The sequence below is a fragment of the Diprion similis genome, chromosome 4 (genome assembly GCF_021155765.1).
Source record: "Diprion similis isolate iyDipSimi1 chromosome 4, iyDipSimi1.1, whole genome shotgun sequence".
Lineage (NCBI taxonomy): Eukaryota > Metazoa > Arthropoda > Insecta > Hymenoptera > Diprionidae > Diprion > Diprion similis.
This window is the reverse complement of record NC_060108.1, coordinates 23,779,775-23,806,968: the sequence shown is the minus strand read 5'-3', so window position 1 is coordinate 23,806,968 and position 27,194 is coordinate 23,779,775. Positions and strand designations below refer to the sequence as shown.

The following is a 27,194-nucleotide window of genomic DNA, read 5'->3' as shown; positions in this document are numbered from 1 at the left end:
TAGACACCCAACACCTATACTCCTACCGCACATACGTTCTCATTTCCTGAATAAACGAAAAATTGACAAATTCCTATATATAAAATTGTTCGCCTTGTCTACCCAATTTATTGCCTACGCTCATTTTCTTATACCAAAATGATTGACTGCCCATGGTAAAGTCCAAACGTCCTGAGAAGGAACTCATTGCTCTCCGTTTCACATTTCCGCTTTGTTCCTTAGATAACATTGCTAGAAAGCAATTGGCGCCCAACAAAAGATATACAAATATAAAGTGCACGTGGCCGGAGTGTCACAATACATATATATACATGTCTCACAAGTATACGCATAATCTATTCTCAACTATGCATATATACTCACCCACCAACCTGCAACATGCAGCAAGCATCAGTGCAGCAATAGCTCACCGCCTGCAGTTTTCTTCGGTATTTATGGTCGCTATAACAGGGGTGGGAGAGAGAAAGAAGAAAGGGAGAAACGAAGAAAGAAGGGCAACGAAGCGAAACCAAATAAAACAAAGGGCAGTCAAAAAGAAAAATTAAATAAATTTTAAAAATTAAAAAATACGAAGAAAGGAAATAAAATGAAGAGAACCGACGTCACTAACCTGGAACAAAAGAGAACGAATTGTTAATATAAATACACACACACACACGCACATATACATGTGTATATATATAGTGGTTTTTGTATAAAGATTAACGACGGTTTGAAAACCTCATTGAAACAGAAAGGAAAAGAAAAACAACAACGGGACCAAAAAAAAAAAAAAAAAAAAAAAGAAATGAAAAAAACGTGAAATTTTCGGCAGTCGTTATTTTATACTTGCGGTATAAAAACGAAACTGGGTTTGCATGCACGTTCATGATTGCTAATTTTAATGCACATTCTAACTACTGTGAAGAAGTATACGCCATACTTCTGCTTGTATATACATACCTATATACGGTGCAGTGTGCACAGTCGTAAATTCATCAAAGTATATTTATATCGCTGAAGGCACATATTACATGCTGTTCTAACAACGCGACTTCTATATGTATATGTATACTATCGTTTCTTTTTACGAGAGTGTCACGAACCTTTCCAAACTTTGCGCTTTACACTATATATATATATATAAGTATTACATTATACACATATGCTATAGCTACATATCTATATACGTACGTACGCGCATGCATACGGGTCTTTGAACCAATCTCATTGTCAGCCAGGATTAAATACGACCATTTTATTTTCTCCAAATTAAACGCATGTGCGCAACTCGTTTTTATTAAATTTTTTTTCTTTTTTATATCACAATTTTTATCCTCTCGCAGGATACGCAGTGTGGAAATTTTATCAATTTTATCAATTTTTATCAATCTCTCTCTCACCCCTAAACGGCCATTCCATCGTGCGAACGATAGAAAATTTGACTTGGCAAATTAAACGCTCGTTGAAGATCGAAGAATAATGCAACAAAGACTCGGAAAAATTCTGCTACATTATTCTGTAATATAATGGTCAATACATAACAGCTGGCAGTATATATATATAAGAGCATAAAAAATATAAAAGAAACGAAAGGAAATCGAACAACGAAAAAACGAGATTAATTATTCGATTCCAAAATAATTTAGCGCAACATTGCAGTATACATACTTTACGTATATAATATTCAAGAAATACGTTACAACGTAAAAATCAATCGACTATTTTTCCGCGCCACATTATGCATAATATACATATGAGTGATGAGGGAAAAAAGAGGGGTAAAAAAAAAAAATGGAAAAGAAAAAAGACGGAAGCAATGAATGAGAACGGAATGACATTGTAGAAACGCCGGTGGTATAAAATGTTTCTTTGCGGATCGTGAAAAGGAACGAAAAATGACGAGGGTGCGAATTATTTGAAAAAAAGAAAGCAAAAAAAAAAAAAAAAGAATCGTAATTTGTGTAATCATAGAAGGAATGATCGAACGATCGAACGGCGAGAAGGTTGTGCAACGCGATTATCCGCTGATGGGTTTTCTTTTTCTTCTTCCAACTGCGCATATTACACAAGCACGTACCTACGAGAGTCACACAAACACAAAAACGCAGGGAGTGAGATATACGTAATGGATGACGTACGCAACGTCGTATTCGATTAACAGAGACAAGAGGGAGGGAAATATTCCAGAAATTATGATTATGATCTAAACTGTGTATCATTGCGCAATATTGCCGATTACATCGATCGACGCGATTATCGAAATAATAATATACATATATATAACGCGATTGACCTGCCGCCTATTATACCTACGAATAGTATGTATGATATATAGATACATACATATACCTAGATAAATTCCGTATGCGTGTGTCTGTGTATGAAATAACACTGTTTATATACATATAGATATATATATATATATATATATATATATATATATATGTAAATATTAATAAAACATAGCATATATTACACGTACGTAGCCATAAAGCATATTGTAGAGAGGCTCTAGAGCTCTTGCGTATAATAGCGAAACGTATTTAACAAGCATACGATACACGATATAGACCCAACGTCAGCTCCGCGAACTTTGCCCCTTTTTTTCATCTCTCCTCCCTCGTCACCCTCGCTTTAATTGTTTCTCGTTTCCTTCTAACAACAAATATAATATATCAATCAAGGCTGATTTGCGTAACCCGGAGCCCGATTATAGACGTACATTTGCATATATATATATATATGTGTGTGTGTGTGTGTGTGTGTGTGTGTGTGTGTTATTGTGTGTGTATACAGGTATACAGGTATAGGTACAACATGAATACGAGTAATAAATATAGACATACACGTGCAGAGAAAGAACAAACCGGCTCCTGCTTATGCCGGATGAAATCTATTCTTAGTTACTATACTAGTTACGTACAGACCTATTCATTTTACAAATAATTAACTTCTATAAGCAGCGAATAATAATAATAATATATTCAATCACGAATCGTTTATATTACCGAATATACGATTATAAGTGATACAATTAAAGAAAAGAGTAAGATTGAAATTAAAAGGAAGGAAATACTGTAGCGCTATTTGACACACATATACATGTATACACGTTATCCTCGAGTTATAATAAACGAATATAAAATATTATTTTCAATTTGTGAAAATATATCAGAAGAGAGGGAAAAAAAAAAAATAAAATAAATAAATAAATACGCCCCGCGAACTATAAGAGTAACGAGTAGAAGTGAAAAAGTAATAAAGAAAAAAAAAACCGTGCTCTCGAGATGTTGTCAAGAGATTCTCAGCGTGAGGCGGCCGCGCGATAATTATAAATATGAACCCTTTTTAACGCCGAAGTGTTCTTTCTATTCTATTTTAAAAGCGGCAAACCGTCGTCGCAATAATTTGCAACAAATACATTGCATCCTATTATACTTACGTATCGCGATCAGTGATGAATTTTTTGTAAGAAAAAAAAAAAAAAAAAAAACAACAATAACTACATAATCAAGTTAGCTGTCAAATAATAATGATTATAATAATAATATATATGTATTAGGTCTGCAAATGCGAGGCGTAGATACTTATTTATACAGAGACCAGGTACGTTCGTGCGTTATTATAATACATATACGTATGTACGTATTCTGTATATATATATATATATATATATATATATATATATATATATAAAACAGGCGTATGTATATATAGGTATATGCATATGTGAGGAGGAGGAGGAGGAGGAGGAGGAGGAGCCGCGGCTAAGGCAGGATGAAAACTAAAATAGTGGCGTTCCGTTCGAAAATACCGGAGCTAAAAATACGGGTAAAAATAAACTGGCACACGTGTAAAAACACAAATTAATATTTGCCGCTACCGAAGTTCGATGTAAATGGCTGCATGTTTCAACGCGGCGTATTATATGTATGTATCTTGATGTGATATTAACGCAGTCGCGAAGAGCTCTGCGGTTTAGGTTTGTCGAAGGTACGCAACGATTATGCGAAGTGTCTTGCCTGCCTGCCTGCAGTTCGGCGTTGCAAAAGACGCTGTAACGTCGAACGCGATCCGGGAACAAACCCGCAAACACGTATGTACGGTGTAAAATAAAAAATAAAAAAAAAAAAAAGAAAGAGAAAGAAAAAAAACAAATGGGTGATAAAATGAAGAAACAATAAAACGTAACCTGCGGTTCAGGCAGTCTCCGCTGTATTTTTATTATACTATTTCACTTTTATAGGGAAAACCAAAATAAGAAAGAACAAAATATATATATATATATATATATATATATATAAGAACCATCGAAAGTGGGTCACTGTACGTTTTTCCTTTTTTTCTTTTTATTTTTCACTTACAACGACGCGACGACGAGGAATTCATACAAGCTGGAAATAGTTGAAATTGCGATGAATCCAACACCGGAAATAGATCTATGGAATATTCATTCAATATTGCTGTTGTTATAATTATTATTACTATTATAATTATCATCACCATCATTATATGTATGTGGCGAGTGTAACGCGTGTTCGGATTAACCGATTCGCGGATTTGCATGGAGGAGTATTAAAAATATTCCATGCCGCAAGCCTCAGCTTTATAATAATCGGGTGAATATATCACCTTTGGATAAATTGAAGAAAAACCGTTCAGAGTTGTTTTGAATGTTGTAAAGTTTGGAAAAAATAATATTATTCTAACAAAACTTAACTATACGTAAAGCGTTGATAGCTAAACTATGTAATTTAAATTGAAAATATATGTATATAAAGAATATTGCTTTATACGTTTAATATATTGTTTAAAATTCAATTATTATAATTATATATTCCGGAAAATTTTTTGTGACAAATTAAAACTTGTTGAAAACAATTGAACCGAACCTTCGACAAGAGTGCAGAAAAAATAACAATACACCGATAATTATTATCTATAATAATTACAAATTTGACAATCGCGATCGAGCACCCAACATATTAAATACAAACGTGTGGGAAACAACGAAGAATACGAAAATCGTCAGGTGCGTGTATAAAATGTATAAACGACAAGTACGATACTCTGTTGGTGGATAAAGGCGATACCTATTTGTATGACCAGTTTGTCGACCGTATTATAAACGAGATTCGTTTCGTTACCAAGGTCGATTCAACGGCTCGTTAGAGGTATTATTATACATGCCTGTATTACATATATGTATACATGTAGAATAACGCATATAATAAACAAGCGAAGAACATGTGAATAATATGATCGTAGAATTGGCTTCGTGTGGAAATGATTTGAAATAATTAATAAAATACGGTTAGATTTTAATTATACTTGTTATGTAAATGTATATGTATAGACATGCCTTCCTACCTAGCTACCTACAGGTCTCGGTCAGTGAGGAATTTTCCAAAACTACGACAAGCGGAACGGAGTCGTAAATGGTACGAATGCGGTACAAAGTGAACCTCCGTATATATAAGGTGTATATATATATATATATATATATATATGTATAATAATGGTTTAGTGAAAGGCTCGCGTCATAAAACGTGCCTCGTTATATTTATAGATCTCAACGTACGTTGTGTGTTTGAAGTACATATAAACCTACGTACCTACGTACAACGTTTAGGTTGCAGCTCGAAGATCACCACTAGATGGGTTATACATACAAACGCACGGAAACACACACACATGCACGCATCCATACATCGGGCTAGTAAGAGAGTCGGAGGAGAGAGAGAGAGAGAGAGAAGCGCTAAAAACGTAAAATTTAAAATTAGAATACTAAAATAAATTTCAGATTCAAGTTGTATACCTACTGCATGCAGGAATACGCGTGTATATATATATATATATATACACACATGTATGTATGTATGTATGAAGAAATACACACACACACACACGCACACGCACGCACGCACACGTGTAAGCAATCGGCTCTGAAGCTCGACCTGCACACACCGTGGATTCCATCTTGTAACTGATCTTTACACGCAAATTTCTAATGGCGCTTATCCTGAAACGTCGACGTTATAATGCAAGTAAAGTATATTTTAAATCGATTTTTAATACGCACGGTATTATAGTTATACAATGTACAACTGGACTCTTTACGCGATATTTCTATAGAAACACACGCATTACAAACGGGTGCTACGCAGGCTTCATTCCATGTGTGTGATGTGTAACGATTGAATGACTCACCGTGAAACAATGTTTCAATACGAAAGCTTTGATCGGGCGTTATTCGAGAATCAACGTATATCGCGATGAAAATTGGGAGAAACGTCAACTGAAATATGAAAAAAAAAAAAACTACAAACCCATTCATTGTACGTTTTTAGCTGCGCGGTTTAGGTGAATAATTTTTTGAAATATAATTATATGCAAAGAAAATAAAAAGAAAAGAAAAAAGGGAAATTCCGCGACTTTGATTCTCCGTTTGAGCCGATATTCCGATTATAACTAATTGCAATTGCAGATTGATCACGATCAATGTACACGTAAGAAGAAAAATCGTTGAAGATAATCGCTTCGACTTTTTAATTTTTTTTCCTCACTCTTCTGTTTTTGCGTTTTTTCTCAGTCCCCTTCTTGCATTTTTACAAAGGATAAGCGCGTTATACGCGGAGCGAATGTGTTATATACATATATGTACATCTCAACGAACGGTTTATTATAAGCTTATAACTGCATCACGATGTCTGGACGTGATCGCGATTAGTATCAGCTTGAAATACGGAAATAGAATAAGGAATAAAAATTTCAGTGCTTGGTATAAACAGTTTGTTCGAGCTCCACGCTAGTATAGTTATATACTGTACGATATACGTACGTATGTACAACATTATACATGGATATCACACAGTTCACCTTGAAAGATGGTTTTTTTTTTAGCAGAACTTCTTAGAAGAGAATTTTTTCTGATCATGCGTTGTTGTTGTTGTTGTTATTATTATTATTATTATTGCATTTTATGTGCATCACACAGCGGTTTAAAATAGAATTTTCGAGTTGTAAATAATTTTGATTCATATTAATACTTGTAAATATAATTTTATACGTATACAGAATTTGAATTTAATTCGATAAATGCTATCCAATGATATCGAGAGTCGTCGACTAGCCAAAGATATTCTTTTTTCTTCTGTCTTAATAAAATTTTTTACCTCGAATTGACCGACGACTCTTCTGAGCGAATAAATTCATGCAACGTGCATGGATCTATAACAGAAGTGAGGGAAACGACGTTGCAGATCCGTCGCGTCGCGACGTCACCGTGTCACCGTCTGTTGCTAATAAATTAGTCACTATATGTCTCCGACTTTTTCTATTTTTCACCCCCCTCCCCCTGCGATACTGTTTAACTAACTTTATCCTCTTCCTCTTCCTCTTCCTCTTCCTCTTCCTCTTCCTCTTTCGCTTCTAGGAAAATGAACATTTCAGTCGGTAAGTATAATAATGATAGAAAAAAAAGGAAATATAATGGAAGTGAAAGTAGATGAAGAAAAAAAGAAGAAGGAAAAGAAGAAGAAGAAGAAAAGGTGAAGGAAAAGAAAGGAACATGCAGAACGCATGCAACAGCGATGGTCGAGTTTGGCGCCAGGGCAATGAATCACTAGAAAACACGGAGCCACCGCCTCATCCTCAGCAGCATCAGCATCAGCATTAGCAGCAGCAGCAGCCACTGCACCCAGTGTTCCATAAATATACATATATATAAATATAATTACGCCGAGAGGACGAATTCGTCATTTCATTTTCAAGAATTCATTGTAGTATTATAATATACAGCTGCTGATAGTTTTGTTCTAACATAAGCATGCTGTAGTAAGCGAATTACAAAAGAGGCTAAAACAATTAATACTGCCGTAATTAACCTCAACGTCGTTTCCCCGATGCAAAAGCAAAAGCTTGCTGCATCCATTTATAAACAGCTGAATGAGAAACCTGATAACATCGTATGTATATATTATATATGTATACATATATACATGTATATGTACGTGTAAACACATGTATGTAAATGTTATATACAACATAGATCTAAGCGAACATAAGTTATGAAGCAATTTTCTGCAGCTATGGTTGAGAAACATAAAAACGAAAGGCTAAATTTATTTCCCGAATATAACTGGATGAAGAACGAAACGAACGCGTTATCAAGCTATACGGAATACCCCGCATACCTACCTACTTTATTTCCACAGATGTTGCGGAATCCACGGATTTCCGTCACCACCGCCATCGCAATATTATAATACCTTGCTGCTGCTGCTGCTGCTGCTGCTAATCTCGAAACGCGATCCCCCTCTCCACCGCCCTCCTCCCACACCCTGTAGAAAACACCGCGATTGCCAAGTAATCGGTAAACGATCGCGATAGGCGCCAGCGACCGATGATGAAAAATAAATAAATGAATAATAATGGTAATAATAATAATAATAATGACAATTTAGAAAACAGAAATAACTCGCGAGATATCGGAATTGAAGAAATAATACGATAATAAATTCAAGATGAAAGAGCCGACTATTTCAGAAGATTACACGCTTTAATATACTATATCTATGTAGAGTATACATATATACAGGGTGGGACAAGAAACAACGGGACCGATTGGTAACATTGTATGTATGTAGAATGATATAATAATCATGTGTTACATGAATTTGTTCGACTCGATTTTATGCAGGCTTCGCAACTTTTATCGCACAAGTTTGTCTCTATTTTTTTTTTTTTTTTTTTTTTTTTTTTTTTTTTTTTTTTTTTTCGTTTTGTTGCAAATATGTTGGGTACTTTTTTGCCTCGATAGTCGAGTAGCCAAATGTTCATACGACGTGAAGTTTGCAGATTGTCAGACTGCTAGCAGTAAAATTACAGAGGCGATAACACTTTTTACGATATTTACACATATAATCCAACTACTCGTAATTTGTTGTCTCTTGAAACAAAAGGAAAATCGAACTTTGCCAAGACGAGGTTTCTTTTTGTTTCATTTTTTACTGTACAAAAAACCACCGTTTCAAATAAATAACAAAAAAAAATCTATATATATATATATATATATTTATTTAGCATTCTCATCCAATTTTCGAGTCACTGATTTTACAAAAAAAGTTTCTGTGATTTTCAAAAAATGTCGCATCTTAACGTCAAGGATATTTCCTCACTCCATGAGGTAGTAGCACTTTTACAAAATGGTGAAAAAATTTCGATAGATTAGAGGTATTATTATTGACCGAAAGAAACCAAAAAAATCCATTAGACCTCAAAATCCCAGGAGGTGAGGCCGGTGACTCGTTGGTTTGACGTGGAACGCCCCGCATATTCTCACTTTAGTCTTGCGGGTGACGAAAAAATATAAAATCGTCAATCAGCCGGAAAGTGTAAAATGTGAAACATAAAAAAATTCACGACAAAAGAGATCGCGAGTGTTCAGCAAAAAATATTTGCTTCATTTGCGATAATTTCTATATAATAACTGCAACACCATTGTCACCCCATGGACGCATGTCGTACGAATTTGAACATCGATATCTTTATTTGCACAGTCACCGATGCTTCGTCCACTTTGTTAACTGTCTGTAATTACACACGCAAGTGTTGACTCACCTGAAACACCGTGCAATTATGTATATTCAAATCGATACACGAATACACGATATATATATACATATATATACACACCGTGACCAGGCGGACCACGGTTTTTCTAAAGAGGAGAAATTTCCACGAGGCTGAAGTTAGTAACGCTGACGAGTAACGATACATTCGGAGAAAAAATCATGATTGGGCAATATTAGAATGACTTTGAAGAAGTTGGATGTTCAAAATCAGTGTATAACTATATTGTTTATAATGGTTTACTAAATTTTGAATAGTCACAAAGGTACGAATTAGTGATTTTTCCTAAACATGCATCGATCCAGTAACGTTACTAGGTTCCTACAGCGTTTTTTTTCTTTTTTTTTATCAATAGTTTAATCGTTTATACTATTATAGCAGCTAAACTGTGAATGGTATCGACCTAAGATTGCAAAATAACAATTTCCATCCTATGATTTTTTATAAAAATTATCTCACACACTCGTCTCATCTTTAATCTTCAACATTCTTGTTGATATAAATGATGACAAGACATTCAGAATATACTGAGATGTAAATTTCGAGCTTAAATAGTTCGGTAAGTATTGAAAGTAAAAACGAAAACAAAAGCAAAAAAAAAATAAATAAAATAAAACGGATGAAACCAGTTCCGTGGACAATTGCAAATCGAATATTTTTTGTCTTAAACTTTTTTCGATAGCACTTGTATTATATTAATATCATGTATATATTAGCCGCTACGTCAACATGAACGGTATAAATATTTCCAACAGAAAAAAGCGAATCACTTTAGGAACAAATATATACTAGACACATGCTTCTCGTATTAAAAAAACATTCTAAAAAGAAACTCAAATTTATCGATCGAATCTCATTCTGTATACTTAAGTATATTTAACGCATGGAAAGATTAAAATCGTCATGTTTAGAGTTGTTTCGTTTTTATCGTTATTCGCAAATTGAACTAGGCATTCCCTGCATGTTGGGATTATAAACCAATGTAAGTGTTGAAATGAAAAGCTTAAGCTTGACATTAGACTTTGCGTCGAATGCTCGTCGTCAATCAGCCGACAAAACTTACCCTTAGAGTCAAATTTACCGTAAGATTCTTGGCATCGACTTAACAATTACATGCGACGCCGTTCATTAACGTTTCGAATTAATTATCAATCGAATTAACGTTCATTTGCGCTTTTACTATTTCATATGGTCCAACTATTAGAATAATTAAAATGTTATTGTGAATATTGTAGTTATAATATTTGAGTTGAAAATAAAACTTATTGGCGAGCGAGTCAAGATTTCGAAATTCATCCTCCCTAAAAAAAACCTTCTTTTTTGAATGGTGTAAGTTTACCAATTTTCCTATAACATTCAATTCACAGAGACAATACCTACGACTGCCACCACCATTCGTCATCCAATGAAACAAACGACTCTTGACAAAGTAGGTAAAGTAGATGAAATCAAGGATCCGTAAGAAGACAGTTTCTAAAATCATTTATGCGTCAAAGGTTCGTTAGTAAAAGGTTGGTCTGTAAGGCAGTGTTAACGAGTTGTTAAATCGTAGGAGTACCAAGCAAGCATCATCGCGGAGAGGCGTGAGCCAGTAACACGTTCGTGACCTCTGTATAATGGACGACAAAAAGCCGCGTGTTGGGAATTCCACTTACGAAACGGATCAATGCCGCTCTTAAGAGATTAATCCGCGAGAAGCGAGAAGCGAGAAGCGAGAAGCGAGAAGCGAGAGGCCGCGATGCGATCTTCAAGGGCGTGGGATAAGAGGCGTTGAAAATGGGTCGAGAGACACCTTCGTCGGCGTGTATTAGGTAGGTACATGTATGATATTAGGTATAAGGTTGCACCGGAACTTGAGTTTTGCCCACTTTTACCTTCTTTTGTTTCCTTTCCAGCCCTCCCCTAATTTTATTCTTTGGCTCCCTCGTAGCGGCACAAGAGAGCGCAATTCATCGGTAATTCTTCGTTACAGGTAGTTAAATGTCGATTAACGTGTAAGTATCCCAACGGCGATCCCGATCTCGAATCTTCGATCATTTACATGCGAACGAGTAAACGACCATGGATGCGTTGTATTTTGCAGCTGCATTCTAGGGATACTGGAGTATATGGAGAAGAAGAAGAAGAAGAAGAAGAAGAAGAAGAAAAGAAACAAGAACAGGAATCTCTGCATCGAGAAATCGACAAACTTGAAAAATCGTATAATCACAAAAGTGTTGTATCTCATGAAAATAATCAAAATTTAATGCAGTTATATACTTTTTTATTTGTTGGAAAAACCAAAAGTATTTCTGATCAAAATCTTGAAAAGCGAATGAAAAATCAGGTTTCAAACCAAAATGGATGCGGTGGTTAACAAAAAACAAAAGGGCGCCGATAATTGGGTTATCAGTAAGGTGTTTTAGGTCATTTACGAAAAAGCGAAAGTACAGAAAACTCGGTGCAAGCTGTGAAGCTTGACTTATTTCGTGAGGAATCGATATACTGCAAAGACATCCGATCAAAGTAGTTTTTTAAAATTAAATATGACCTACTAAAAGTAACCCATTATTCTGCTACCACATGTAACAGCAACATATTTTCGTTCCCAATATATCAACTATATGTATTACTGTACCTGCATAGGCAAAAATTTTTCAATTCATTGTAAACCATCGTACATTATGGTAATAATAATAATAATAATAATGTTTGAATATTTGAAAAAGAATTCATCGTGTACTCTCAATTTGCAAGAAATTGGAATAAAAAAAAAAATGTATAATAAATATCCGAATTAAAGTTCACCTGAATTTTCTCATTCTCAGCCGTTTAAAAATCAATTCCAATTCATCGTCCTGCCTGCATTCTTGTATACTGAGTCACTCCAATGAACCCTCCAACAAACTCAACTCACCACAGCTCGTTTCACCCTCGCGTTCATTTTACGGTGGTTACGTGTGGGAGGGATTAAAACTCCATCGTCGTCATCGTCGCCGTCGAAAAGGGAAGATAACAAAGAAAAAGAGAAAGCGAGAGACTGAGAAGAAAAAGAAAGAAAAAAAAGGCGCCGAGAGAGAAAGAGAGCGAGAGGGAGGAAGGAGGTAGAAAAAAAAAACACACACACACACACACCAACACAAACAGACGAACGTATTCGTATATGCACACGTATACGAGAGTCTATTTCTACTCCGCAGGTTATACTGGCCCGGGAGTGAAGGGTGGCGGGGTGGGAGCTTAAGGTGGGTGGGTGGGGGTGATAAAGGAGTGGGAAAGGGGAGGGAAGAGGAGGGATGTGTCTATAAATAAACCTACTGCCGCCAGCTCTCTAGGGTGACCTTTGCGTGGGACCGGTGAGCGAGCGCGGCCGCGTTTAGGCTAGGTTATTGGTACGCTACGCGAGAGCGAATGACGAAGAAGAAGAAGAAGATGAAGAAGATGAAGATGAGGAACAAGACCTAGGCTCAAGAAGCAGAGAAAGAGAAGGAGCAGACTAGACTAGACAAGGCAAGGCAAGGCAAGGCAACGAATTTAGCGCCCTCGTATCGTTTGGGTTTGAGTCGTCAGTCGCCTTTGGAACTGGGTTATGTTTACTATTATTTAAACCACCCCACCACCACCACCAACACGTGCATTGACTGCAGGGATGTGAGTCAGGTAGCTCTCCGCAGCGTGTACAGTCTGCAGTCAAATGAGAGAGAGAGAGAGAGAGGAGAGAAAGAGAGAGGAGTTGGCCGCATCTACCTGCACCCCCTTGCCCTGCAGTTGCAGAGAAACGCCGCAACCCCACAGGTGTTTGGTGCACGCCCACCCCTCGCTCCCCTCCTCGTTGCTCCAGCCATTTCCCCTTCCGCTTACCACCGACATGCCGATACGCGAGAGCCGGAAACTCATCAGGCAAGAAATATGCTTTCGACATCATAAATTGAATTTAATAGGTTATATGTATATTACTATAATATACACAATATAAGGGCTGTTTTAATTTATTGCTAAAGGTTTTTTTTTTTTTTTTTTTATTATTTTTCGTATCTAGGAAAAAAATATTTCGGGACCAATTTTTTTTGTATATATGTATACAATTATAAGTAGGCACATGAATTGTGAAATTGCATGTAAAGAGGCGTAACGATGGCCTGAAAATTGCTGTCAAAGATGTTGACATTATATTAGGTAGTTTCAAAGATCGCGTATTACGTAAATTGATCAGATCTGTGCGAATTTCTTAATCGTCGGACAGATCGTTGTTAAATTAAAATTGAACGAGAGAGAGAGAGAAAAAAAGCAAACGATAAAAATAACGATAACAAGAAAAAAAATTGATCCCTACGGATACAGTGCAATTTTTCAAGTTTCACATGAATTAGAATTGAAAATTAACACAAATTGTACATAAATTAACTGTAAGACACGCTGCAGGTGGTAGTTTTCAGATCGGTGAGAATTAGCTAAAGTTTGAAAAGGAGGAGAAGGATGAGGAGGGTGAATTGACATTCCGCTGAAACGAGTTTACCAAAGTTCTGCCAAATATCATTATTGTACAACTACATAAATATAATTTAAATCCACCGGCTGGCTATATAATAACCGTGTGTCCACGTCCTTTAACAAAACGGATACCCAGACTAAACGACTCGATCGTTGTATTATAATTCCGTAGCTGTCAGACAATGAGATTTTTATCACCTACGTTTATACGGTAAAGAAATCGCACAAACTGCGAAAAATTCTCTCAATTATTTCACCTGAAAATTCAAATGATTTCTCTACAGGCACATATATATATATATATCACCATGGTATTTCCAATATAAATATATACTGACGCTAAATTTACATTACACATTTTCACACGCACATATATACATATATTTATACACTCAAAACCTTCTATTATACGATGTGTCATCGGAATGGACTATAAGTTGTCGAGACAAATGCGTTACATATAATTATATGTTGAATGAAACACGGATCTTCCATTAATTTTAATACAACATATTCCCAGAATTGAATAATTGCGAATAAAAAAATGACGCTGAACAATGGAAAAAAAAATATATAAAAAAGGGGGAAAAACCAAACAAAAAAAAAATCCACGAAAAACGCATACCTGTGTAATAAACGGATAGCAAACGGAGCTTGAAGAAGCCAAAATAAATCGGTATGCATATAGATGCGTGAAATAAAAATCTGACGATTTTTCTGTTTTTTTTTTCATTTTTGTTTTTTTGTGTTTTTTTTTCTTTCTCTCTTCTGCTCCATGCTCTCCGCACACACGCATACGACCTTATACTATACATTGACGAAAAGACTTTCCGTTTTGCGGTATGAAATTAGCGCCCAAGCAAACGAGAATTCTAATACACGGTTTAGGAAGAGAGGGCGAAAAAAAAAACAAAAATAAAAATAAATGAAAAGTTTCGTGCGTCTGCGATTCTTCGAGTATTAGAAGGGGAGAGGCTATAGGGGTGAAGGAGGAGGAGGAGGAGGAGGAGGAGGAGGAGGAGGAGGAGAGGTTTCGGGGGATGACGAGAGAAAAAGATCCATATAGCTCAATTCTATTAAAATCCTGGCGCTGGCGCTGGTCGGATGCCAATTCTATTCTATCGAGCGAAGGCGTTCGTATTGTGTGCGCTAATTTCGTTACGTATTCTCACACTCGTATACATTATTATACATGCATACGAATTTACACACATGTTACAGATACTCGTGCACAGTGTTTACATACGTAGGTACATACATCAAGTGTAGATATATGTATGTATGTGTGTGTGTGTGTGTGTTTGTATGTGTATGCGCATGCCTGCAGGAGAGAAGCCATTTTTTTCCTGCCACATATTATATACGATATAATAAGAATAATTGTTCGCGGTTATGAGAACCCTGCTGCATTATTAAACATTTCTTACATTGCATGTAAAAAAAATGAATACATATTATTATAATCAATATATTAAAACATTCTTATTATTGACGGTATATATACATGTCTAATTTTGTATTCGAATGAATGTTTTTATTACACAATGTTCCTCAATTTTTTTATATTATTGTTATTTTAAATATATGTATATATATGTATATACATAAGTAACAATAATAACACAACGAATGGTATTTACGTTCTTGATGGAATTGTTTTTCACGAAGAGTACAATGTTTGAAATCGTAAAAACCGAATGGACATCAATGACAAGTCCGGCGACACTTCCATTTTTATATACATATACATATATATATATATAACAGATTTCACTTCAATTGTAGGCACGTTTAAAAGAGGGAAGAACAAGAATGATGGGGAAAAAAAAAAAAAAAAAATGAACACATACAATTATGGCTCAAGAAAATCACAAGGCTCGACAGTTGCTGAGATGTTATACGATCGGAAAGGTACGAATGAGAGCAGAAAAAAAACTTGAAAGTAAAAAAGTTGAGAAAAGAGAATAGAAAAAACAAAAAAAAAAATACAAAATAAAAATGCGGTAGCCATTCGTGCATTAAATGTATGTATGTATGTATGTACGTGTAGCTCGATAGTTGCAAATCGGCGCAGGTATGCTTGTAAGCGGCGTTGAAAGAAAAATAAACGAATCGTCCAAAAATAGTATATGTATAGCATACCTACGTCTCGCATTTTGGGATCCGTCTGCACGTTACGATGTGAGTAAAAATTACGATATGACGTATGTATGTATATCCGCAAATATTTATGCATCACGCGAAACTACGAGAGGGAGAGAGAAGTTGGTTGTGAGTGTCAAAGCTTGTGTAGTCTGTCTACGATGAAATTATAACAAAGTTGAAGAATACTAATTAAATCTGATATCTGTTTGAAGGCTTTTTGAAAGTTTTTTTTTTTTTTGTGTTTTTTTTTCAGTAACTGCATTAATTAGAAAGGACGACTAAAAAAGAAACAGAAAATTTCTACCACCGTGGTACGTTTGTAATTCGATGTTTTTTTCTCCTGCGGTAAAACAATTGTTTATTTTAATCGACTTTAAAATAACCGGTCTGTATCAATGTTTAAAAAATAAATACTTGACTAAATTGGGACGAAGAAAAAAATACCCACAAAGTTGAGGGGAGTTTTTTGTTATTGTTTTTTTCTTTCTTTGTCTTCTTCGGCATTACTTTCGTTAGAATGAAAAGTGTTTAAATAATTAATCCTTGATCGGTGATTTTTTTTTTTTTTTTTTTCTTCTTTCTTTCTTTTATCGTCTCCCAAAGAACAGAAGTAAAATCGCTATTCCCAAAGATTATTCGATTTTCAATAAATAAAATATCAAATACGCCCGATCTTTCACTCAAACTATATATTTCAGGTGTGGCCCGATGGAAAATAACTTTTTTTTTTTCTTTTTTTTTTAAACATCCAGATACACACACATATTTGCTTTGTGCGAACGGAAAATTTTTACGGTTAATTTCACCATTTCACTCCAAGTTCATGCTGGGACTTTGACATGACAGGTAGTAATTGTCTGAGATTTTCATCCGATATAACTATTTCACCGCGAAAAATTTACCCGCTGAAAAGCGGCTTCGAACCAACGATATTTCGAGATTCGATGTGACATGTCTTTGGTAGAAGGGGAAGTTATATACATACAACATACATGCATGCATGCATACATGACACCGCACGTGTACAATTATATCGTCTGCGGTGTGTATAAAAATAGAAATTCGATTACATTCGGGGTCGAGAAGAATTAACGACTAATTAAGAATAAATTTTTTTACGTGCAGAGAAGGCGGCGGTGTGTAATGCACGTATCATACATGATTAAATAGATGATGTTTACTGCAATCGAGAATTTAGATTTCAGGACTATTTCAGGAATTTCCGGAACAATTAATTGAAAAATTCCAAATTCCAATTCCTTAATTTCGTTTTCTTAGGAATTTTTAAGGATAAGATAATTTGGTCAAGTGTTGGATCGAAAAATTTATACAGCAGTTTATTATACGCAGAATAAAATACTGATGACTGTACGATCCGTCGTCTGCTAAAATTTAACGCATTCATGCATACAATTACAAAGATAACAAATTGATTAGAATTATTAGAGAGATTGCAAAAAGGTTGTAAATAATATTGCAAGTTTGCAAAGACTACAACAAGATTAGAAAAGATTACAGAGATTTCAAGGATCACAAAAGTTACAAGAATTACAGGGATTACAGGAAGATTACAAGGATTACAAAATATTACACGGAATTACAGGAAGATTGCAAGAGATTACAAACAATTATAGAAGCTACAAGGGATTACAATAAAATTACAAAAATTCTAATAATTACAAAATATTACAAAGAATACATGAGATTACGGTAACCAGTGTACACCGGATTACAACAGTGATTAACCCCTCAGATTTCTCGTACGTATACATATTGTACAGATATTGTAAATTTTTTAAATTTCTTATAAACTCCTTCTTTCGCAACAAAAATGTCCTGCAACGTTTCCTTCTGTTAAAGTTATCACTAATTCAAAAATCATGCTAATAACTCACGGCCTTCGCCGCGGATATTATATAGGATATATAAGGTATAATATAATTCCCGTGAAAATATTCTCGAAGATTAGTGGTCTATCATAGTATGAATGGGAATATAAGGAGAGCCTCGAACTTCCTACTACATAGATATAATCATGTTATGTGGGTGGGGGTAAAAACGTGTGAAAATAAAATAAGGAAAGATGAATTGTTCAAAATCTTGATTTACTGTTTGGTAGTTTCAAATTTCGCAATATCTACTCTTTTAAGTTTTGACCCCCACCCTTCCACCATTCAAAGTTAACAAATATATTTAAAATACATATGTGAAGCAAGAAGAAGAAGAAGAAGAAGAAGAAAAGAGTAAGAAAAACCTTTACCTACAACTAATAAAGTTATCCGCAAAAAATTAGGAATATAAATGTCGGCAGCGGTCGACCTCGAAGATCGGTGAAATGATCGGTCGAACTGATAGGTAGAAGCTGGTACCTACATAGTTCCAAGGTACATGAATACGACAGGTTTATCCGCAGGTTGAATATCAAGGCCGTAGGTGGATCACACCATCACCACCACCACCACCACCACCACCACCACCACCACCACCATCGTGCCGGGCAGTAATGAAATTTCCGGAAGCGAGATTAAGCCTTGAGGTGAAAACCTGGCGAACTTAGGTATTCCTAAACACCTGGTATAAGGATAAGGTATGACTATACCTACTACGCTTAGTCACACACACAATAAGTACACAAATCGAAACTTGAATCAAATGATTTGAAAATCCGGTGAAATTCATTGTTTGAAAGGCTCGAAATGTTATTATTATAATATTAAAATAATAACTGATAAATATCTACTGATATATACATATATATTATATTAGGGTGGTGCAAAAAAACCGACTATTTTTTTTTTATTTGAGTCTCGTGTGACAAAATGTTAGTTTTTGATGTTTTAAGAGCCCACTCCAAAGGACAGCTTAAAAAAAAAATTTTATGAGGCCGTTCCGAATTTTTTAAAATGTCAAAAATCGTCAAAAAATTAAATTAAAAAAAATATATTTTCAGTAATTTGTTTGATTTTCAATTCACGTCGTGGTGTATCGTTATCGATTCTTTCTTACTAAATAAGAGAAAAAAAAATTATGAAATTTTAATATGAATATTAAAAGGTCGCACGAAAAAATCTAAAGAAATGCATCAAAAAATTTTAAAAAATTATGAGCGACATTTCAAAATTCAAATTTTGAACTGAAACTTTCGGAAACTTATTTTTTTTTTTTTTTTTTTTTTTTTTGTCTATAAAATTATATCGTAAAGAAATTTTTTTTTTTTTTTGTTTAAATCGATTTTCGACGATTTATGACGTTTTAAAAAATGTGGAGCAGCCTCCAAAAAATTTTTTCGAGCTGTCCTTTAGAGTGGACTCTTGAAACATCAAAAACTAACATTTTGTCACACGAGACTCAAGAAGAAAAAAAAATAGTCGGTTTATTTGCGCCACCCTAATATATATTATGTAACAGCTCGAGGGCAGGATTTGAAAAATTCTGCATGTAAAATAATGATTTTCACACCAGATATATTAAATACTATTACACAACTCTGCCTACTTTTTTATTGATATTCTCGATAATATTAAAATCGTGAAATAACTTTTAGATATACCAACATATAAAGAAAATTTCGCTATGCAATCTTGGGAAATGATAATCCCGTTACTATACATATATACATACATACATTTTTATATATATAATATATATTTCGTATCTGGTTTACTACATTATATGTATATAATACCTAATATACCTACACTCTGCATAATATATCGCAGCCCATGCATGGATCGAAATTCAAATAAAATGATTCATGATTGAGTACCGAGGCGCAAATAGGCGACGATACGCGGTATGTTATACACGTGTGTATAGTATGTGTATATACATACATATATACATGCATGTGGGTCATTATACGCCTACATGACGTACGACCGCGACGTTGTGCAAAGTATGATCTATATACCTACACATACCCTACGCGTATAATACGATAACCGATAACCGATAAATTATATATATATTTTATACGTTGTGATCTCGTTTACACGATTCACGGCTCAGACTCCGTGCACCGAATACGTCATCTAAGCATTTGCATCATCCTGCAAAGCCTGATATATTATTACAACTGCAGCACTTTGTTGTCAAAGGGATTATAGATAGCTATTAATTTGAATAAAAAATTCGTAATCTATTACTCCGATGCATAATAATGAAATAAAAATTAATATAATATTTATCCTGCACTCGAAGGATAAAAATATCGCGTCAACATCCAATTATTGACTCGCGAGGCGAATAAATTGACGAATTTTCCGCCAATTTCCTTGTAGCATTGCAGCAGACGTTTGAACGGAGAGAAAAAACGATGCCGCGACAATGCTAACGCAAGGCGAGGATAAGTAAAAATTTTCAATCCCAGTCAATTCGAAAATGGTGAAAACGTCGAATCGGTTAAATTTTGAAACGGCAACCGAGGCCGATTAATCATTGAAATGAGTTTTAAACGATATAATATATAATGGATGCTATAAGCACAAGTTAACTTTTCTTTTCTCTACTTTTGAACCTAGAAAACTCATTGTATTATACAAGCTTGCAAGTGGTACGAATACACGTGAAGTAGATATGAGCCCCGGGGTTGAAGTTTTGAATTTGAAAAGTTCCGAAACCGGCACCGAATTCCAATTATTTTTTTTTTTTTTTTTTTTTTTTTTTATCATTTGACAAAACGTCAAAATTTCAAATGGTCCGAAACGCGAAGTTCAAAGTTCAGAAGTTGCCAAGTTCCGAAAGGGGAAAATTCGAAAAAGACAAAATATCTGAGGGGGCATGACGATGTCAAGTTAAAGTTTGGAAAGTAGGAAAATGAGAGGATTTAAAAAAGTGAAAAATCGGAATTCCGTGAAAATCAAAGATTTTCAGTTCCTTGAATTTCTAGCTTGGAGAAATTTCACCACTTTGATGTTTCTTTGTTTTCGATTTTCCATATATTTGTGTTCGGAATGGTGAAGTATAATTTAATTTTCAAAATTTCGCTAAATCGTAACTTGAATTTTCGGAATCTTGCATCTCGAAAGTTTGAGTCGTCGGCTTTCCAACAATTCGAAACTTTCTTCTTTCGTCAAAGTTTGATTTCTTTACTTCGAATTTCGCCACCAAATAACTCGGAATTTATCGCTTTCGGAACTTTTCAAATTCGGAACTTCAACCCACCCCCATGGTTTACATTATATTTATAAGTAGTCGTACATAGTTTTGTAGGTCTACGATGTACAGCGACGCAGAATAATTGTGATTCGAGATTGAAAAAGAAGGAGAGAAGAAACGAAAGGAAAAAAAAAAAAAAAAAAAACACCTCGACGTTTTGACAAGAAACTACGTTTTTTTTTTCGTCTGCGACGACTTCGTGTAGATTTCACCATTTAATTAATTGGCGAAAAAAGGTGCAATCGTGATAGGGTGATGCAGGATGCAGGATGCAGGATGCAGGACAACAGATCGGCATCTACGACGTACGTAACACGACGTCGAGTGGTTGGTAGGGAGGCGAGGGTGTTATATAAATAGAAGCGGTCAATGCTGCTATGGGAACATGCGAGGGGTGGCGAGACGAGGGGTGGAAAGTTGGAAACAGTCGACAGACCGGGAACGCGAAGGCGGAGGACGGCGGGCGGCGGGCGGCATTTTCCACAAATCGCAAATTCGATGCAGCGATTGAAAGTCTGAAACCACGACGACGATGAGAACTTCAGCTCTTTTGTATTAATTAAAAATTCGCCGATTATAAGAAAAAATAATTACAGGGTTCTTATGAACGCAATTTTGGAACCTGAAATTTTCTCAATTTTCCATGTATTTCAGCCTGAAAATAAAATCATTTTTTCTAGAAACATATAAAAAAATATGCCGTTAATTAATGACAATTTATTCCGACATATTAATATTAATAATACTTTAAATATTATCTAGTAACTATCTCACTTATATATTGATACCTGAGTATCAATTTACAAACTACAGCCTACAATTTTCCGTAAGAAAAGAAAAAAAATTAAAGAAGGTTTGCTAATAAGTAATATATCTACATGGAAAGTATGAAGTGACGGGATGAGAAAAAATTTGAAGTGAATTTTTTTACCCTTAACATCGATAGTATACTTGGTCCAAGTACGAATTTAATTCTTCGACAGAATCAAAATTCCGATCTCATTATCAAAATTCCCCGAGTTTTCCGTAATATCCTTACGAACCCTGAATTAAATCGTCAAAAATCGTGACACTCGCTCACTTTCCGTAACTCGCCAGCAACTTTTAAATATCCTTCTCTTATTACACCCATTTTTTTTTTTTTTTGTGTAATTTGTTTATTGTAATATTGTAATTGCAAATCAAGCCGCTTGATCTTTCGTTCAAAAACGCAACCGCCGCCGTCATGATTTTCTATTTCATAAAATATGGAGAGTTTGAAAATTTCAATTTCAAATTAGTTATTTATTTATTTATTGATTTATTGATTTATTTAGTTTCTTTTTTCCTTCCTCTCGACTTTTCCACAAACAAAATCATTTTTCCGAGTGGGCGAAGGTCCGTAACACAATGAGGGTTTTGAAGGTTAAAGGGGAAGGGCATGGGGGGGGAAGGGAGGCGTCCACGTGCTGACCGACAAGGCCGTGTTCAAGGCCGTACCTATTGATCGAGGTACCCCTTCACCCTGCCTACCCCCAACCCCCGATACGGAACGAATTTTACTGGGTTGATAGTACATACATTGAGAATTTATCAAAATATATAAATCTATGGTTAAAGTTGAACGAGGATTTTTGATTTTTTTGTTTTTTTTCTAATCTTACAACAGAAGTTACCGCAGTAGTTATTATCAATGCTTCGTAAAAAAAATATACGGCTTCAAAATTATTGTCGAAAAAAAAATCAACAAAAAACAACAAAAGAATATATATATATATATATATGTATTATATCTATGTATAAGACTGTGAAAGGGGATTTTCGTCTTGAATAAAATACAAATCTTGATGTTACTTGAAATTCAACTGAGACTCAACACTGCAATATTTTCAGAATCCATAGATCGATTGGTGCGACAATTCTTTTGAAGAATTGAAGACATCGTATATCTTGAACTTTATTGAATAAATTAATAACGTATTTTCAAATATAGATCTTCGCAGCAGCTTAAAGAAAGTGTTGAAGAAAAAAAATAATATATATTTAAATTAATGAAAAGCAAAGATTTTTTAAGAGAAAAATCGTATTGAATGAAAAATTAATATTTTATCGCTTGTTTCTCGCTTTTCAATTACTTCTTTGGCATGTAGCTACCAAATCAAAAGTTTGCCAAATTCCGTCTTGGTTTCAAAATTTTCATTTTTTAACAACGAATTTATGAGAAAATTTTGAAGCCAATCGATCGGGGCTATCGATTCATTGATTGGGTTTTTATGTTGTTAGGAGCGGTAAAATGAAACCCGTGATCCAAAAAGTCCAACAATAAGACTCGGTGAAAGATGCTTTTTTTCCTTAATATTTTTTTTTTCAGACTCTGCACTATACTTAAAAATAAAATAATGAGTCACCGATGGTGAAGGTCACACGTAAGTGAATTTGAGATGGAATGCCTCGTATACATGTATGCATAGCCTATCGCTATGTAAAGTGAAGAAAATTATTTGTAACGCTCTATCATGAATATAAATAGCTAGACAACAATGTATGTATTATATCAAACGGCAAGTTGACTCGACGGAGGAAAGTTCGGAGGTTCTATTTATCCATCAGTCTATATAAAATAATTATGTAAACAGCGAGGGTATGATAATAATATGTATCGTTATAGTTATGTAAGAAAACATTTCTTGTATAGACATTAGACTGTATAAAAAAAATTGACTATTTTTTATTTTTTTTTAATGGTATACTGAAAATATTGTTCAAGATGACGAAAAAGAAATACCATAAAAATTTCAGATTTTAATATTGATATTTATAGGTGCCTCATCGCGATTTTCTACTTTCCATAAGATTAACATGGCAAAAATGGTTCTTGCTCCTTGCGATTTTTATAACTAGATAACGACGCGTCGTAAAGAAAATTCATAAGCATGTTTTTGTAGGAAATTGAACGTTCTACAAAAAAGGCCTCTTGTCATTTTACGATAAATCTACTCCTTCAAAAGTTATTTGAGGTCCTTTGCTGATGTTTGACCTCAAATAACTTTTGAAGGAGTAGATTTATCGTAAAATGACAAGAGACCTTTTTTGTAGAACGTTCAATTTCCTACAAAAACATGCTTATGAATTTTCTTTACGACACGTCGTTATCTAGTTATAAAAATCGCAAGGAGCAAGAACCATTTTTGCCATGTTAATCTTATGGAAAGTAGAAAATCGCGATGAGGCACATCTAAATATCAATATTAAAATCTGAAATTTTTATGGTATTTCTTTTTCGTCATCTTGAGCAATATTTTCAGTATACCATTAAAAAAAAAAAATAGTCAATTTTTTTTATACAGTCTAATAGACATATTATACTTATATTTTCCAAACTTGATTTTTCTATTATTTACGACCCAAAATAAAATTCATGATGCTTCTTATATCGCCTTATTTTTTTTTCTATTTTTCTTTTTTCCATTTTATTTAATCTAAAATATCCTTGCATCTATATAATTACATGACGAACCTTGCGAAAGTTTATGAAAATTCACGTTTATTTCAATTGATCTTAGATCGTGATTTTACAGTTAAATAAAAACGGTTTGTAAAAAGTGAAAAGTTGATAATTTTTGAGAAGCGGGATAATCGGACGAAAGAGAAAACTGTGAATTTGTAACTGTAAATAAAATGTGGATGAAGTTAGTAACGTTAACGTAACGAAACATCAGGGGGGAAAAAATGATTGTTGCGAAATTTTAGAATGATTTTGATTTTGTTGACATTTCAAAATAAGACTTTGATCTTTTCTTTATGGTGGTTTAAATTAAGCAAGGTTCAAGTTTCTCGAAGTGGAGAAAATAAATATGATTAAGTGAATAAAACAATAAAATCAAAAGTAAATAATTTTTCGAAATAATTGTTTTAAACACACTTAATACATACGAATTATAAATTTCTCTGCGTATAACGTCATATTAATCTGCATCAAGATTTCGTAATACATACATCGCGACGTATAATGGCCTGGAAGAAAAAAAATGGTTCTCAATGTGTATCGTAAAATAAATCGTGTAACATTAAATCGAATTGACTTATATCACCTATAACTCTACGGTGAAATAAAAAAGAAAAGGGAAAAAGGAAAACGATAAAAAAAAAGCACGGTAGGTATAATCTTTACAACGATTCATATTTCCAGGTTAGAATAGTCGTAAATTTTCTATAAATAGCTCTATCATAGACCATCGTCTGTCTGATAACGAGGTTTTGTCACCGGCGCTCCGCCGCTCTGCGCAAGCAACGACGATGGCTAAATACGTGCGTGGGTGAATGCTTTTAAATGTCTACACATACGAGTATACGCATGTTTTGTTGTATAATTAGTATGTCTGTTATAGGGTGGTTCGAGAAAGAAAAATATTCTTTTCGTTCTTACACCGTGAATAGTTAGTGTTTGATAGAAAAAAAAATAGATCCTTGATTTGATTTTAATTTCACTTTTCGACTGAATGTTAAAATACTCGTAATCTATTGAATATTTTTCCAATTCATGTATAAATTATTGAAGTTGATTCTTCGAACTTTCCAAACCTCTACAGCTCGGTAGTTTTCACATATGAATTCAATGTGTCTTTTAATTATAATCTGTTTGTTTGTTACCGATAAATTCGAGAAGAAACAGTGGACCGATTTACGTTAAACTTGTACCAAATTGTTTCTTAGGTCTGCCCGACTAACGTAAACAATATAAGTAATGAAAAATGGGTCCCATTGGTATTTTATATGCACAATATTACATTACGATTGCAATTTAAATTATTGCCCGATGCGTGAACGTTGAGTATAACTTGAAACTATGAAAAATGATAATATGATATCACTTACTTCTAAAAATAAGCACGTGATTATTTATATATTTGCGTATATGTATATGAATCACATAAAGCCGTTGAACTTTTGACGCTATCATATTCCGTATGCAAATCTGAAACATGCGAGTGTAGAAAATGAGACAAGTTTCCGGGATGCGGTTGAGAGCGAAAGAAGGAGGGAAAAGGAAGAATGAAGGGAAAAAAAAAGAAAAAATAACCAGAAATGATAACGTTCGCAACAACGATAAAAGTTGTATATATTATATATAAACTTGCGAAACCTTGAAGACGATCCGAGATTTTGTTGCAAAATTATAAATATAAAATAAGAAAATATATATCGAGTTTCAGAAAATAAAAAACTAAATCCTCTGCTCACAACCGGATATTCTACATATGTATAATACATACATCAATAGTCGTAACCGCAAAGACCAACTTATTCGTTATTGCGATAAGTATATACATACTGTAATCCGAATTGGCTATATACAATGAAGTGTAAGAAAATCATTTCGAAGTAAGATATAATGAATAATCTTAAAAAGAAATTCAATAAAAAAAAAGAGCAAGAGAAAAAAAATAGCAACAAACCGATATTATATGGTGATATTTTTGATGAAACGATTTTTTCATTAAATCGCACGGTAATCTATTTGTTAATAGGCTAAGTTTTTAATTAAATAAAAAGAAGAATGTAAATCATATAAGGGTACCGATATTTTTTAGTATTGAAACCCCGAGTAAAAAAAAAAAAAAAAAAAAAAAAAAATCATGTTTTCCATACACGTGTAAGAAAAAACTGGACATAAAAAAATACAAAAAATCTTGCATGATAAACAACCGTATACACATATAAAGAAGGATAAAGAGAATAGAGAAAAATAGATAAAATTTGTGTTATCATTTCAAATCCAAGCTGCATGTAAATACCTAAAAACTGATAATGACTTTGTAATTAATTAA

At 34.1% G+C, this 27,194-nt stretch overlaps 1 protein-coding gene across 5 annotated transcripts in view; it reads right to left on the bottom strand.

Moving 5' to 3' along the window:
- Positions 1-27,194, bottom strand: part of LOC124405654 (histone deacetylase 4) — a 104,958-nt gene that overhangs the window by 67,227 nt on the left and 10,537 nt on the right. The gene's annotated exons all lie outside the window — the stretch shown is intronic.